The sequence below is a fragment of the Moschus berezovskii genome, chromosome 1 (assembly GCF_049115385.1).
Source record: "Moschus berezovskii isolate FMDL1 chromosome 1, NW_MosBer_1.0, whole genome shotgun sequence".
NCBI classification, from domain to species: Eukaryota; Metazoa; Chordata; class Mammalia; order Artiodactyla; family Moschidae; genus Moschus; species Moschus berezovskii.
In genome coordinates, this window is record NC_142460.1 from 48,869,574 (window position 1) to 48,883,536 (window position 13,963).

The 13,963-nt window shown below is 39.2% G+C and overlaps 1 long non-coding RNA gene across 11 annotated transcripts in view; it reads left to right on the forward strand.

The window, feature by feature from the left end:
* The window catches only part of LOC129547227 (uncharacterized), a 44,793-nt gene that overhangs the window by 11,593 nt on the left and 19,237 nt on the right, over nt 1–13,963 (forward strand). For 6 of the 11 annotated variants that reach the window (XR_008684336.2, XR_008684613.2, XR_008684141.2 and 3 more), the window contains 2 exons: nt 663–766; nt 13,448–13,641. This is a non-coding gene — a long non-coding RNA (uncharacterized LOC129547227). Of the gene's footprint in view, nt 1–645; nt 12,427–13,447; nt 13,642–13,963 lie in introns of all 11 variants that reach the window. The other 5 variants (XR_008684375.2, XR_008684255.2, XR_008684538.2 and 2 more) reach the window with 3 other exon arrangements.

The following is a 13,963-nucleotide window of genomic DNA, read 5'->3' on the forward strand; positions in this document are numbered from 1 at the left end:
AGTCACTGAAATAATAAGCTAAATTAGAAATGGAAAGATGAATATTAATTTGGGAACAACATTTTTTTTTTTTTTAGAAAAACAAAACCTTTTGAATAGGGAATATCACAACCTCCTGATATAGTGTAAAGATTATGAACTTTGGAGTCTGAATGCAAGCATTGGCTTGACTCCCTCTACATAATGTTGAGAAAATTTCTTAGCCTCCTCTCAGACCCAGCTTCTCTTTTTGAAAAATAAAAATATGCTTTTGGATAGCATTAAAACACACATGTAGACATATTCTTCCTCCCTGATGAAGATATCTAAATAGCTTAAATGTAAATATATGCTCTAGTCTCCATCTCTTCTCCTAGAGCCAGCTATCAATATTCAGTCCAGTCCTTAAAGTCTTTGGCCTTGATCACATTTTTCCATGAATTCTGGTGCAAGGTTCCAGAGTTTTATAAAGATACAGGATCCAGAGTTCTCTTTCACCAACCTGCCTACCTTGAATTGTGATAAACTCCAAGAGTCAGGTGACTAACTCTTATTTTAGACATTGTGTTTTCCAGCAAGGAATCTGGTAGGATCCTAGGGATTTTAGATCTAATCTTGGACTATATGCTGTCTGAAAACTTCTGCCTGTTTCTCTTTGGATCTCAGATTATTTTATCCTTCAGCTTTTGCTGCTTCATCCTACTTTGCTGTGGCAGTTTTGGAAGTGAGTTCACTGTTGAAGTTTACCCGGCTATTGACAAAGAAGCTTTCCTTCATTTTGCACTGGGTATGTTGTTGTTGTTTAGTTGTTGTGTCTGAATCTTTCATGACCCCATCACTGTAGCTCGACAGGCTCCTCTGTCCATGGGATTTCCCAGGCAAGATTACTGGAATGGGTTGCTAGGTCTCTCTCCAGGGGATCTCCCTGATCCAGGGATTGAACCCACATCCCTTGCATTGGCAGGCAGATGCTTTACCACTGAACTACCAGGGAAGCCCTCTGCTCTGGGTATACTATTTTTAATTTGGACTAAGCTATTTCTACATGTCAAACTACCACACTTTAACTTAACCTAGAGTGAAGGGACTCCGTGTGGATGTCACAAAAATATTTTTTCAAAGATTATAGTAAAGTTAAATATTGAACATTTTAAAATACTCTCCTTTTCTTAATGTACAAGGTCTGGGGGAAAAAATCAAGCAAACAACTTTAATGAGAAGGAGATAGGAGAAATTTATTTTCCATTTGGCTGTGTTTCTTTTACAATTTTGTTCAGATTTTAGCAGGACCAGCTGACCATTTAAACTCAGTTTTGTCTGTTAGTGAGAGGGTGTTCTTTACAAGTGGGTGTTGTATGTAAAACAGTGCGACTTGAATTCATACTTCAACTTTAAAGTCTAAAAATTAATTTACATTACATTTTATAACCTGCTCAGGGAGAACTTATGTATGCAAGTGCAATGGAGCTTGGCTTCCTAATGTCAAAAACTTTTGGTTTTACTTTCTTGTGATTCCATGTACACATGGAACACATTTCCATGTTTTCATTTCACTAGTAGTCTGTGATATAAAGATACATACTTTAGCAAGGAAACACCTAATTTTCTGAAACGTTTATTAGAAACTAATTCTTGAATTTGATCACTGTGTTTACATCTAAGAAAAATATACAGTCCTATCACAACATTCACACAAATATACATTAAATACAACGACAATTGTAAAAACATCTACTATTTGAGTTTGGGGGAAAATAAAGCAAAAGGGAGCTATTTTAAAACTGTGTATTCTAGCACAAAAAAGAGGAAAAACTATAATATTTAATTTTTTGCTTCTGTGTACCTTGCTGTCACATCAGATATTATCTTGAGACAACTTGTGACAAAAATCTGTATGATTTCCTTTGCTTGCAGATTGCATACCTACATAATCTCATTAACATTTCCCTATGGGTCTCAATTTACTTTTTGAATTTCAGAGCTGTAATTAATTATTTTAAAGTAGTTTTTTTTTTCCCCCTTATATGCAGCTAAAATCTGCTTCCTGGCGTCTCTGCCCATTGGTACTCCTGAGGTTCTGGGAGTCAGTAAGACTAGGGTCACATTACATGATCTCTGACCATACATTCAACCTACCTGATAGATTTGAACCTTAGTTTCCTTATCTGTAAAATGGGAATAGTGGCATAAATGTTATGCCTGAGTGTGGAATATAATAGGAGCTTTCTACTTATTAATTTATTCTGCCTACTCCTTTGCCCCCATCCTCAAGAAGGTTCTGGTATCATTGAAGAGATAAGATGGAAAAGGTTGAAACAATTAATGGTCAATATGTCAGTTTGTAATTAAGCATTAAATCACTACTATACCTAAATATATATGTTGATCTGTGGCACACATTATAGTATGCATAGTATAAGTTTAATTTAGAACTCAATAGTTTTCAAAATCTTTATACTAATTCCCCCTATAATACTTAGATGTTCTCTGTTTCCTCTTTCTCTGTTTATGACCATCTCTGTTAACTAGTTTCTTATGCGTGTATCAGTCAATTTCCAAATCACATTGATTCTATATTTGTGGTGTTGCACATTTTATTCCATATATTTTTCCCACTTCCTGTTCTAGTCCGGCTCCTGATTAACTCCTACTTGTACTACCATATTTCACTCCAAGCTGGTCTATTTTGTCCAGTTATTTCCTTCTTTAGTTTATTCAACAGATTCCAGCTGGCTTAATCTTCTCAAGCAGAGTTCTGATCAAGAAATTGTCTTGTTTAAATACTCAATTTCATTCTTCTTAGAAAATGAAGTTCAAGCATATTTTGGGAAGAAATTAAGATTGTCTGTGACCACACTTCACCCTGACTTACTCCTGTCTTACTCACTACCCTGCTTAACAAACCCTAAGGCCTTGCAAATTGATACTTTTTGCTTTCCTTTTGCAATTTTCAGCCTTATCTTTGAGTATGGCTTGATTCTCCAATTGTCCTTCCCTCTTTCCCTTTTCCAATTGTCCTTTCCCTCTTTAGAATTTTCACCATCTTTAAATGTTTACATTAGATACTACCTATGTCTCTCTCTCTTTGTGCTTCTACAGTTCACTCTGGCCATTTTTAAGCACTCATAATATTTTGCCCTGATAACACTAATGTGTTTAATCTCCTCAACTATAAGCTGCCTGAAAGCTGTCTTTCATCTAGCTCCTGAGCTGGTAAAGTTTTTTTTTTTTTGTCTGTGCTGGCACTTCATCGCTGCACAGACTTTTCTCTAGTACTGTGAGCAGCAGCTACTCTCTAGTTACAGCGCACAGGCTTCTCATTGCAGTGACTTCTCTTGTCACAGAGCAGAGGCTCTAGGGTGTGCTAGCTTCAATAGCTGCACACGTGGGCTCAGTACTTGCTGCTCCTGGGCTCTAGTGCACAGGCTCAATAGTTGTGGCTCATGGGCTTAGTGGCTCAGCAGTATGTGGGATTCTTCCAGATCAGGGATGAACCTGTGTCTCCTTCATTGGCAGGTGAATTCTTTGCCACTGAGCCACCAGGGAAGCCCTTAACTAGTAAAGTTTTTAACCTGTAGATAAAGAATATTTCTTTTGAAGACTCAAGTTCATTGTGAGTTGGAACAGCGGAGTTTGTTTCATAAAGAAGGACAGCCTTTGAATCTGGGCAGAAGAAAATTTGCAACCCCATGGACCATAGTCTATCAGGCTCTTGTGTCCATGGGATCTCCCAGACAAGAATACTGGAGTGGTTGCCATTTTATTTTCCAGTGAATCTTCCTGATCTAGTGATTTAACCTGTATCTCTTGTGTCTCCTGCATTGGCAGGTAGATTCTTTACCACTGACCACATGGGAACCACCTACATGGAAGCGTGTGAGTGCTTGAGTGCTTCAGTCATGTCCAACACTATGCAACTCTATCGAATGTAGTCTACCAGGCTCTCTGTCCGTGGGGATTCTCCAGTCAAGAATACTGGAGTGGGTTGCCGTGACCTCCTCCAAGGGATCTTTCCAACCCAGGGATTGAACCCATGTCCCTTATGTCTCCTGCACTGGCAGGCGGGTTCTTTACCACTGGTACCACCTGGAAAGCTCCACAGTTGGAAGTACTTTCAAGAAACTATGAAGATGTCTCATTGCAGAGATCTCAAAAAAAAAAAAAAAAAATCCAGAGGAGTTTTAAAAGGTCTGAGAGGGAAAGTAGAAAGAACATTACATGAGGAGGCAGGAGACTAGTCACAGTTTTACTTCTGAAAGTTATGAGATTTTTATAGGCCTCTGTTGCCATTGTGTGAAATTAACAGATAAGATTCAATGGTTTCTAATGTCTCCTAGCTTTAAAATTCTATGCCTATAAAGAAATAATGGGCTACTCTATGTTTTTGAGCAATTAGTGGCATATAAAAGCTGTACTTAGGAAGATAGGAAAAAGATCAAAGAAGATTAAGAAAGCTTTATAAATATAATATTTTACCCACTTTATTATTTTATATAAGTAAAAATAGTTAATAATTTGTGTTGGAATCTGTAGTTATATAAAGCGTGTATATCCTCATATTGTCAGTTTATTGTTTACTATTTGGATGTTGAAAATCCATACTATAGAACCACAATAGTCTAGAGGGGTAACAAATGTTATGCAGGCTCACACTCCAACCATCCCAGACAAATGAGGTTTTATCTTTGATTTTAAACACCTCAAGGCAAACGGTACAATCTTTTCCTAGTTCAAATACATCCAATTACCTCTAATGACCCTGTTACAGTTTATTGAGTGTCTGTGATCCAGGTGCTTTTGCTGAAGCCCAAAGTAAAATTTTACAGCCTTTTGTGAAAACTCCTGGACAAAATGAATAAAATTACTGAGACCTTTTTCCACAAAAGTGATTTTTAATCTGAATATTTATTGAGCACCTACTATGTGAAGGGCTTCCCAGGTGGTGCAGTGGTAAAGAATCTGCCTGCCAGTGCAAGAGATGCAAGAGACGCGACTCCAATCCCTGGGTCGGGAAGATCCCCTGGAACGGGAAATGGCAACCCACGCCAGTATTCTTGCCTGGAGAATGCCATGGACAGAGGAGCCTGGTAGGCTATAGTCAGTGGGGTCACAAAGAGCTGGACATGACTGAGCACAGTAGTCTGCACTGTGTGAAAGAGAATGTGATAGGCCCAACACAGAAGATAAAGATGTGTAAGACAGTCTTTGATATTGGAAAAATTATACTTTGCTAAGATACAACCCTGATGCTGGGAAACCGACTCTGTGGACATGAGTTTGAGTGTACTCCGGGAATTGGTGATGGACAGGGAGGCCTGGCGTGCTGTGATTCATGGGGTCGCGGAGAGTCGGACACGACTGAGCGACTGAACTGAACTGAAGATACAACCCTGATGCTGGGAAAGATTGAAGGCAGGAGGAGAAGGGGATGACAGAGGATGAGACGGCTGGATGGCATCACCGACTCAATGGACATGAGTTTGAGTAAGTTCCGGGGGTAGGCGATGGACAGGGAGGCCTGGCATGCTGCAGTCCATGGGGTCACAAAGATTTGGACATGACTGAGCGACTGAACTGAACTGAACTGGATATATGACAAACATGTGAAACAGACTGAACTTTTGAAGGGCTAACACATGGCAGTGTTAGTTGCTCAGTCATGTCCTACTTTTTACAACTCCATGGACTGTATCCCACCAGGCTCCTCTATCCATGGGATCCTTCAGGCAAGAATACTGGAGTGGGTTACCCTTTCCTTTTCCAGGGGATCTTCCCAACCAAAGGATCGAACTTGGGTCTCCTGCATTGCAGGCAGGTTCTTTACCATCTGATCCACCAGGGAAGCACATGGCAGGTATTCAATAAATGACTATTGACAAACCAAATGATGTAGAGGTCAGAATGCAGTATGTATCACCAGAGAGATACAAAAAGCAATGGGAACTCAATATCTTAGGGTTACCAGAGAAAGTTTCTCTGGTTTCTCCAAAGTTGTATTTGGGCCTTGAAATTAAGTTCCTAATATAAGTTAATGTTGGAAGTTCAGCAGGGTTTTGAATAATCAGAGAGAAAAACCCCAGAAAAAAATTAAAATGCAGGTTAGCCTAGAATAAAATTTGAAAACTGGCCTAATTTGGCTGTATTATAACGTAATACTGGAGAATGAAGTTAGGATGGTAATTGACTACAAAGGTCTTCTGTGGGTAACTTGGGAGTTATCAAATATTTGTAAGAAGGGAAGTACTACCTAAGATCTTTTCTTTCTCTTTTAGGTACTACATTTTGATATGCTTGTAGTGCTGTTGGTGTTGTTTTTAAAATACATGCGACTAGCTGACTCACTGGAAAAGAGTCTGATGGTCTGATGCTGGGAGGGATTGGGAGTGGGAGGAGAGGTGACGACAGAGAATGAGATGGCTGGATGGCATCACCGACTCAATGGACATGAGACTGAGTGAACTCCGGGAGTTGGTGATGGACAGGGAGGCCTGGTGCGCTGTGATTCATGGGGTCGCAGAGAGTCGGACACTACTGAGCGACTGAACTGAACTGAACTGATTTTTTAATTGAAGGATAATTGCTTTACAGAGTTTTGTTGGTTTCTGCCAAACATCAACATAAATCAGACATAAGTATACATATGTCCCCTCCCTCTTGAACCCCGCTCCCACTCCCTCCCTATCCCACCCCTCTAGGTTGTTATAAAACTCAAGCCCCAATTTGAGTTCCCTGAGTCATACAGCAAATTACCATTGACCATCTATTTGACACATGGTAATATAAGTTTTCATGCTACTCTCTCCATACATCCCACCCTCTCCTCCATCTACCCTCACTATGTCCATAAGTCTGTTCTCAATGTCTATGTCTCCACTGCAGCCCCACAAATAATTTCATCAGTAACATCTTTCTAGATTCCATATATATGTATTAGGTATATGTATATATACATATGCATATATACATATATGATATTAGCTTTTTACTTTCTGACTTGCTTCACTTCATGTAATAGGCTCTAGGTTTATCCACCTTATTAGAACTGACTCAGAGGCACTCCTTTTTATGGCTGAGTAATCCTGGTGGCTCAGAGGTTAAAGAGTCTGCCTGCAATGCAGGAGACCTGGGGTTCAATCCCTGGGTCAGGAAGATCCCCTGGAGAAGGAAATGGCAACCCGCTCCAGTATTCTTGCCTGGAGAGTCCCATGGACAGAGATCCCCTGGAGAAGGAAATGGCAACCTGCTCCAGTATTCTTGCCTGGAGAATCCGATGGACAGAGGAGCCTGGTGGGTGACAGTCCATGGGGTCACAGAGAGTCGGACACGACTGAGTGACTTCACTTCACTTTAATATTCCATTGTACTTATGTACCACAGCCTCTTTATCTGTTCATCTATTGATGGACATCTAGATTGCTTCCATGTTCTAGATATTGTAAATAGTGATGCAATCAATACTGGGGTACATGTGTGTTTTTCAGTTTTGGTTTCCTCAGGGTATATGCCTAGTATTGGGATTGCTGGGTCATATGGTGGTTTTATTCCTAGTTTTTAAAGGAATCTCCATACTGTCTTCCATTGTGGCTGTATCTATTTACTTTCCCACCATCAGTGCAAGAGGGTTCTCTTTTCTCCACACCCTCCCTAGCGTTTATTGTTTGTAGACTTTTTGATAATCACTGCGGATGCTGACTGCAGCCATGAAATTAAAAGACACTTACTCCTTGGAAGGACAGTTATGACCAACCTAGATAGCATATTAAAAAACAGAGACATTACTTTGCCAACAAAGGTCCGTCTAGTCAAGGCTATGGTTTTTCCAGTGGTCATGTATGGATGTGAGAGTTGGACTGTGAAGAAAGCTGATTGCTGAAGAATTGATTCTTTTGAACTGTGATGTTGGAGAAGACTCTTGAGAGTCCCTTGGACTGCAAGGAGATCCAACCAGTCCATTCTAAAGGAGATCAGTCCTGGGTGTTCATTGGAAGGACTGATGCTAAAGCTGAAAGTCCATTACTTCGGCCACCTCATGTGAAAAGTTGACTCACTGAAAAAGACTCTGATGCTGGGAGGGATTGGGGTCAGAAGGAGAAGGGGACGACAGAGTATGAGATGGCTGGATGGCATCACCGACTCGATGGACATGGGTTTGGGTGGACTCCGGGAATTGGTGATGGACAGGGAGGCCTGGCGTGCTGTGATTCACGGGATCACGGAGAGTCTGACACGACTGAGTGACTGAACTGAACTGAACTGATTCCTACTTGTATGAAGTGATATCTCACTGCAGTTTTGATCTACATTTCTCTCATAATGAGTGATGTTGAGCATCTTTTCATGTATTTTTTAGCCATCTGTCTGTCTTCTTTGGAGAAATGTCTGTTTAGGTCTATTTCCATTTTTTGATTGGGTTGTTTGACTTTCTAGTATTAACTTGTATGAGCTGCTTGGATATTTTGGAAACTAATCTCTTGTCAGTTGTTTCATTTGCTATTATTTTCTCCCATTCTGAGGCTCGTCTTTCCACCTTGTTTATAGTTTCCTTTGCTGGGCAAATGCTTTTAAGCTTAATTAGGTTTCATTTGTTTATTTTTGTTTTTATTTCCATTAGTCTAGGAGGTAGGTCATAGGGGATCTTGCTGTGATTTATGTCATAGAGTTTTCTGCCTATGTTTTCCTCTAAGAGTTTTATAGTTTCTGGTCTTATATTTAGGTCTTTATTTTGTAAGCCCACAGCAAGCATTATTCTCAATGGTGAAAAACTGAAAGCATTCCCTTTAAGATCAAGAACAGGACAAGAGTGCTCACTCCCACCACTATTATTCAGCACAGTTTTGGAAGTCTTAGCTACAACAATCAGAGAAGAAAAAAAATAAAAGGAATCCAGATCAGAAAATAAGAAGTAAAATTCTCACTCTTTGCAGATGACATGATACTATACATAGAAAACCCTAAAGATACTATAAGAATATTACTAGATCTTATCAGTCAATCTACCAGAGTCACAGGATACAAACTAAATACACAAAATCACTTGCATTCCTATATACTAACAATGAAAAATCAGGAAGAGAAATTAAGGAATCAATCTCATTCACCATTGTAACTAAAAGAATAAAAGATCTAGGAATAAACCTACCTAAGGAGACAAAAGAACTGTATACAGAAAACTATAAGTCCCTAATGAAAGAAATGAAAGATGACAGAAACAGGTGGAGAGATATTTCATGTTCTTGGGTTTGAAGAATCAATATTGTGAAAATGACTATGCTATCAAATACAATCTACAGATTCAATGCGATCAGTATCAAATTGCATTTTTTACAGGACTAGAACAAAAAATTTCACAATTCATAGAAAAGACCCTGACTAGCCAAAGCAATATTGAAAAAGAAGAATGGAGCTGAGGGAGTCAATATCCCTGACTTTGGAGTATACCTCAAAGCTACAGTCATCAAGATAGTGTGGTAGTGGCACAAAAACAGAAATATAGGCCAAGGAACAAGGTTGAAAGCCCAGAGATAAACCCAAGCACCTACGGGAACCTTATTTTTGACAAAGTAGGTAAGAATATACAATGGGGCAAAGATAGCCTCTTCAATAAATGGTACTGGAAAAACTGGATAGCTCCATGTAAAAGAATGAAATTAGAACACTTCCTAACACTATATAGTGGTTTTTACATAGCACCTTCAATACTTGGGCTTCCTTGGTGGCTCAGATATAAAGAATCTGCCTGCAATGAGGAGACCTGGGTTCAATACCTGGATTGGGAAGAACCCCTGAAGAATGGAATGGTTCCACTCCAGTATTACTGCCTGGAGAATTCCATGGACAAAGGAGCCTGGTGGGTTACAGTCCATGGGGTCGCAAAGAGTCGGACATGACTGAGTGACTAACACTTTTTCAGTGCTTAGAAATGCATGTACTGAAAATACAAAACAAAACCAAAAAATCACATATCAGCCTTTTTATTTTTCACACTCTGAGCAGCAGGGCTTCCCTGATAGCTGAGAAGGTAAAGAATCCATCTACAATGCAGGAGAAATGGGTTTGACTCCTGTGTCAGGAAGATCCCCTGGAGGAGAAAATGGCAACCCACTCAAGTATTCTTATTGGGGAAATCCCATAGATAGAGGGATTTATGTAAGTATCATAAAATCACAGTTTAAAAGTGTTTAGCACATAACAAAAAATGCCAGATTTTTATTATTGAGTGCTTCTTGCCCTAAAATTATGCCAGAAAAAAATTATTTTTCTATTTCCAATCATCAAGAGGGAAAGGTATATATTTCAGACGATCTCTTCATTAAATAACTTAATTTTTCAAGTGATACTGGATGTTATATTCATTTGGTTCTGAAAGATATAATCTAAATGTACTTGTATATTAACAATGCAATTACATTTTAATTAAACTTACATGCAGAGTTCCAAAGAATAGCATGAAGAGATCAATGCAAAGAAATAGAGGAAAATAATAGAATAGGAAAGACTAGAGATCTCTTCAAGAAAATTAGAGATACCGAGGGAACATTTCATGCAAAGATGGGTTCAATAAAGGACAGAAATGGTATGGACCAAATAGAAGCAGAAGATATTAAGAGGTGGCAAGGATATACAGAAGAACTATACAAAAAAGATCTTCATGACCCAGATAATCACGATGGTGTGGTCACTCACCTAGAGCCAGACATGCTGGAATGTGAAATCAAGTGGGTCTTAGGAAGTATCACTACAAACAAAGCTAATGGAGGTGATGGAATTCCAGTTGAGCTATTTCAAATCCTAAGATGATGCTATGAAAGTGTTGCACTCAATATGTCAGCTAATTTGGAAAACTCAGCAATGGCCACAGGACTGGAAAAGGTCAGTTTGCATTCCAATCGCAAAGAAAGGCAATGCCAAAGAATGCTCAAACTACTGCACAATTGCACTTATCTCACACGCTTGTAAAGTCATGCTCAAAATTCTCCAAGCCAGGCTTCAACAATACGTGAACCCTGAACTGCCAGATGTTCAAACTTGTTTTAGAAAAGGCAGAGGAACCAGAGATGAAATTGCCAACATATGCTGGATCATCGAAAAAGCAAGAGAGTTCCAGAAAAACATCTATTTCTGCTTTACTCAGTACGCCAAAGCCTTTGACTGTGTGGATCACAATAAACTGTGGAAAATTCTGAAAGAGATGGGAATACCAGACCACCTGATCTGCCTCTTGATAAACCTGTAGCAGGTCAGGAAGCAACAGTGAGAACTGGGCATGGAACAACAGACTGGTTCCAAATAGCAAAAGGAGTACGTCAAGGCTGTATATTGTCACCCTGCTTAGTTAACTTATATGCAGAGTACATCATGAGAAATTCTGGGCTGAATGAAGCACAAGCTGGAATCAAGATTGCTGGGAGAAGTATCACTAACCTCAGATATGCAGATGACACCACCCTTATGGCAGAAAGTGAAGAAGAACTAAAGAGCCTCTTGATGAAAGTGAAAAAGGAGAGTGAAAAAGTTGGCTTAAAGCTCAATATTCACAAAAGTAAGATCATGGCAACCAGTCCCATCACTTCATGGCAAATACATGGGGAAACAATGGAAACAGTGGCTGACTTTATTTTGAGGGGCTCCAAAATCACTGCAGATGCTGATTGTAGCCATGAAATTAAAAGACGTTTATTCCTTGGAAGGAAAGTTATGACCAACCCTGACAGCATATTAAAAAGCAGAGACATTACTTTGCCAACCAAGGTCCGTCTAGTCAAGGCTATGGTTTTCTCGTGGTCGTGTAATGTGAGAGTTGGACTGTGAAGAAAGCTGAGTGCCGAAGAACTGATGCTTTTGAACTGTGGTGTTGGAGAAGACTCTTGAGAGTCCTTGGACTGCAAGGAGATCCAACCAGTCCATCCTCGGGGAAATCAGTCCTGGGTGTTCATTGAATGGACTGATGTTGCAGCTTAAACTCCAATATTTTGGCCACCTGATGCTAAGAACTGACTCATTTGAAAAGACCCTGATTTGGGGAAAGACTGAATGCAGGAGGAGAGGTGGATGACAGAGGATGAGATGGTTAGATAGCATCACCAACTCAATGGACATGAGTTTGGGTAGACTCCGGCAGTTGGTGATGGACATGGAGGCCTGGTGTGTTGTGGTTCATTGGGTTGCAAGGAGTCGGACACGACTGAAGGACTGAACTGAACTGAAATGAAACTTACTGTAAGTTAAAATTACATGTTAAATAAATTGACAGATTCCAGTTAAGTTTTCAACTTTAAATTCTTATTACAAGTGGATACTTTTACCTTACTGATGAAGAGTTTTTTCCTTGAGTTATGCACATATATTTCCCAAATTTAAAGTCATGAACATCTATCAGAAAATATGGAGATATTATGGAAGATATTTATTCTCCCTATTATTGAATTATACACTCAAACCCTTTGCCAGGTAATATTTTATTATCTTCTACTGGGATAGGTGCAATAGGTTTTCCCACCATATTGATGTTGGCCTTGCTATGTGACCTGCTTTAGCAAATGGAGTATGAGCAGCCATAAAATAAGAACTGGTTTTGAGTGTAGTGGTGTAATAAGCATCATTTCCTGAGATTCCACTGTCCACCATGAGAGCAATATGCCCTGAGTAGTCTCTGGTCCCACAAGGATAAAGACAAACGGAGCAGAATTGAACTTGACCTTCTGGAAACAAATCCAGCCTAATCAATCCCTGGTGAGCCCAGCTGAGATATGCAGATCTATGGGTAACCCATAGTTTGATGTGTGAGAAGAGAATTATTTGTTTTTATAAGTCACTGAGACTTTAAGGTTGCTTATTCAGCATAATTTTAGCTGTCATTGACTAATACATGTATTACTTTATAATATTTTGATAGTTATGTTTTCTAAATAATGGGAAGAAATAAATGGAATGTTAAGACCATGAGATTTATTATAAATTAAATGTTAATTAAATGTCTCAATATAAATATGTCTCAGTGATGGTAATAAAATTTTGGTAACTGAAAATAGAGTCTTCTCTGGAAAGCATTTTTAATCTCATTGAGGCCCACAAGCAAGTTCAAACTGAAAAGGTGATCAGGCTACATAGTTCTTAGGAAAGCAGTAAATCATTTGAAAGTACTACTCCTCTAACATTTTACAAAGTTTCCCTTCTTGTCTTAAAGCACAGCATTAAACAATTGCCTATCTCTTTAGAGGCTTCCCAGGTAGCTCAGTGATAAAGAATTCACCTGCCAATTCCAGAGATGCAAGAGACATGGGCTCAATGTCTAGGTTGGGAAGATCCCCTGGAGAAGGAAATGGCACTCAACTCCAGTATTCTTGCCTGGAAAATTCCATGGAGAGAGGAGTCTGGTGGGCTACAGTCCATGGGGTCACAAACTCACACATGTATATATATCTCTTTAGATCATTGATCAGGTGCACATTGTCATCTCTTTATAATTTAGTTGCTACAGACCATGATGCAGAGCATGGATTCCCTACCAAATCAATGGACATGAGTCTGGGCAAGCTCAGGAAGATGGTTGAAGGACAGGGAAGCCTGGCGTGCTGCAGTCCATAGAGTCGCAAAGAGTTGGACATGGATGAACGACTGAATGACGACGAGTTCAGGAATTGGCTTAGAATAAGTGGCCAAAAGGTGATAATATACAAAAAAGTTTTGTAACCTTAAAACAATGTACAAAATGTTTGGTAAGAAAAAGTTCCAAAGTCATATGAGGATATACTTATGAATCATAAATGCAGTTGAATAAATTCCTCAGTTTTAATGGATGGCCTGCATTATTCAAATAAGCTCATCTAAAATTTTTTAGCATGAATATATATGAAAAAATATATAAAGTTGTATAATTATAGAGTGAATATTTCCATTTCAGATGTCAGAGACATCTTGTCAAAAGCCAAGAACTATGAGCAAGTGGATGAAAATACTTTGCTTCATAAACAAGTTGGCCTATTTC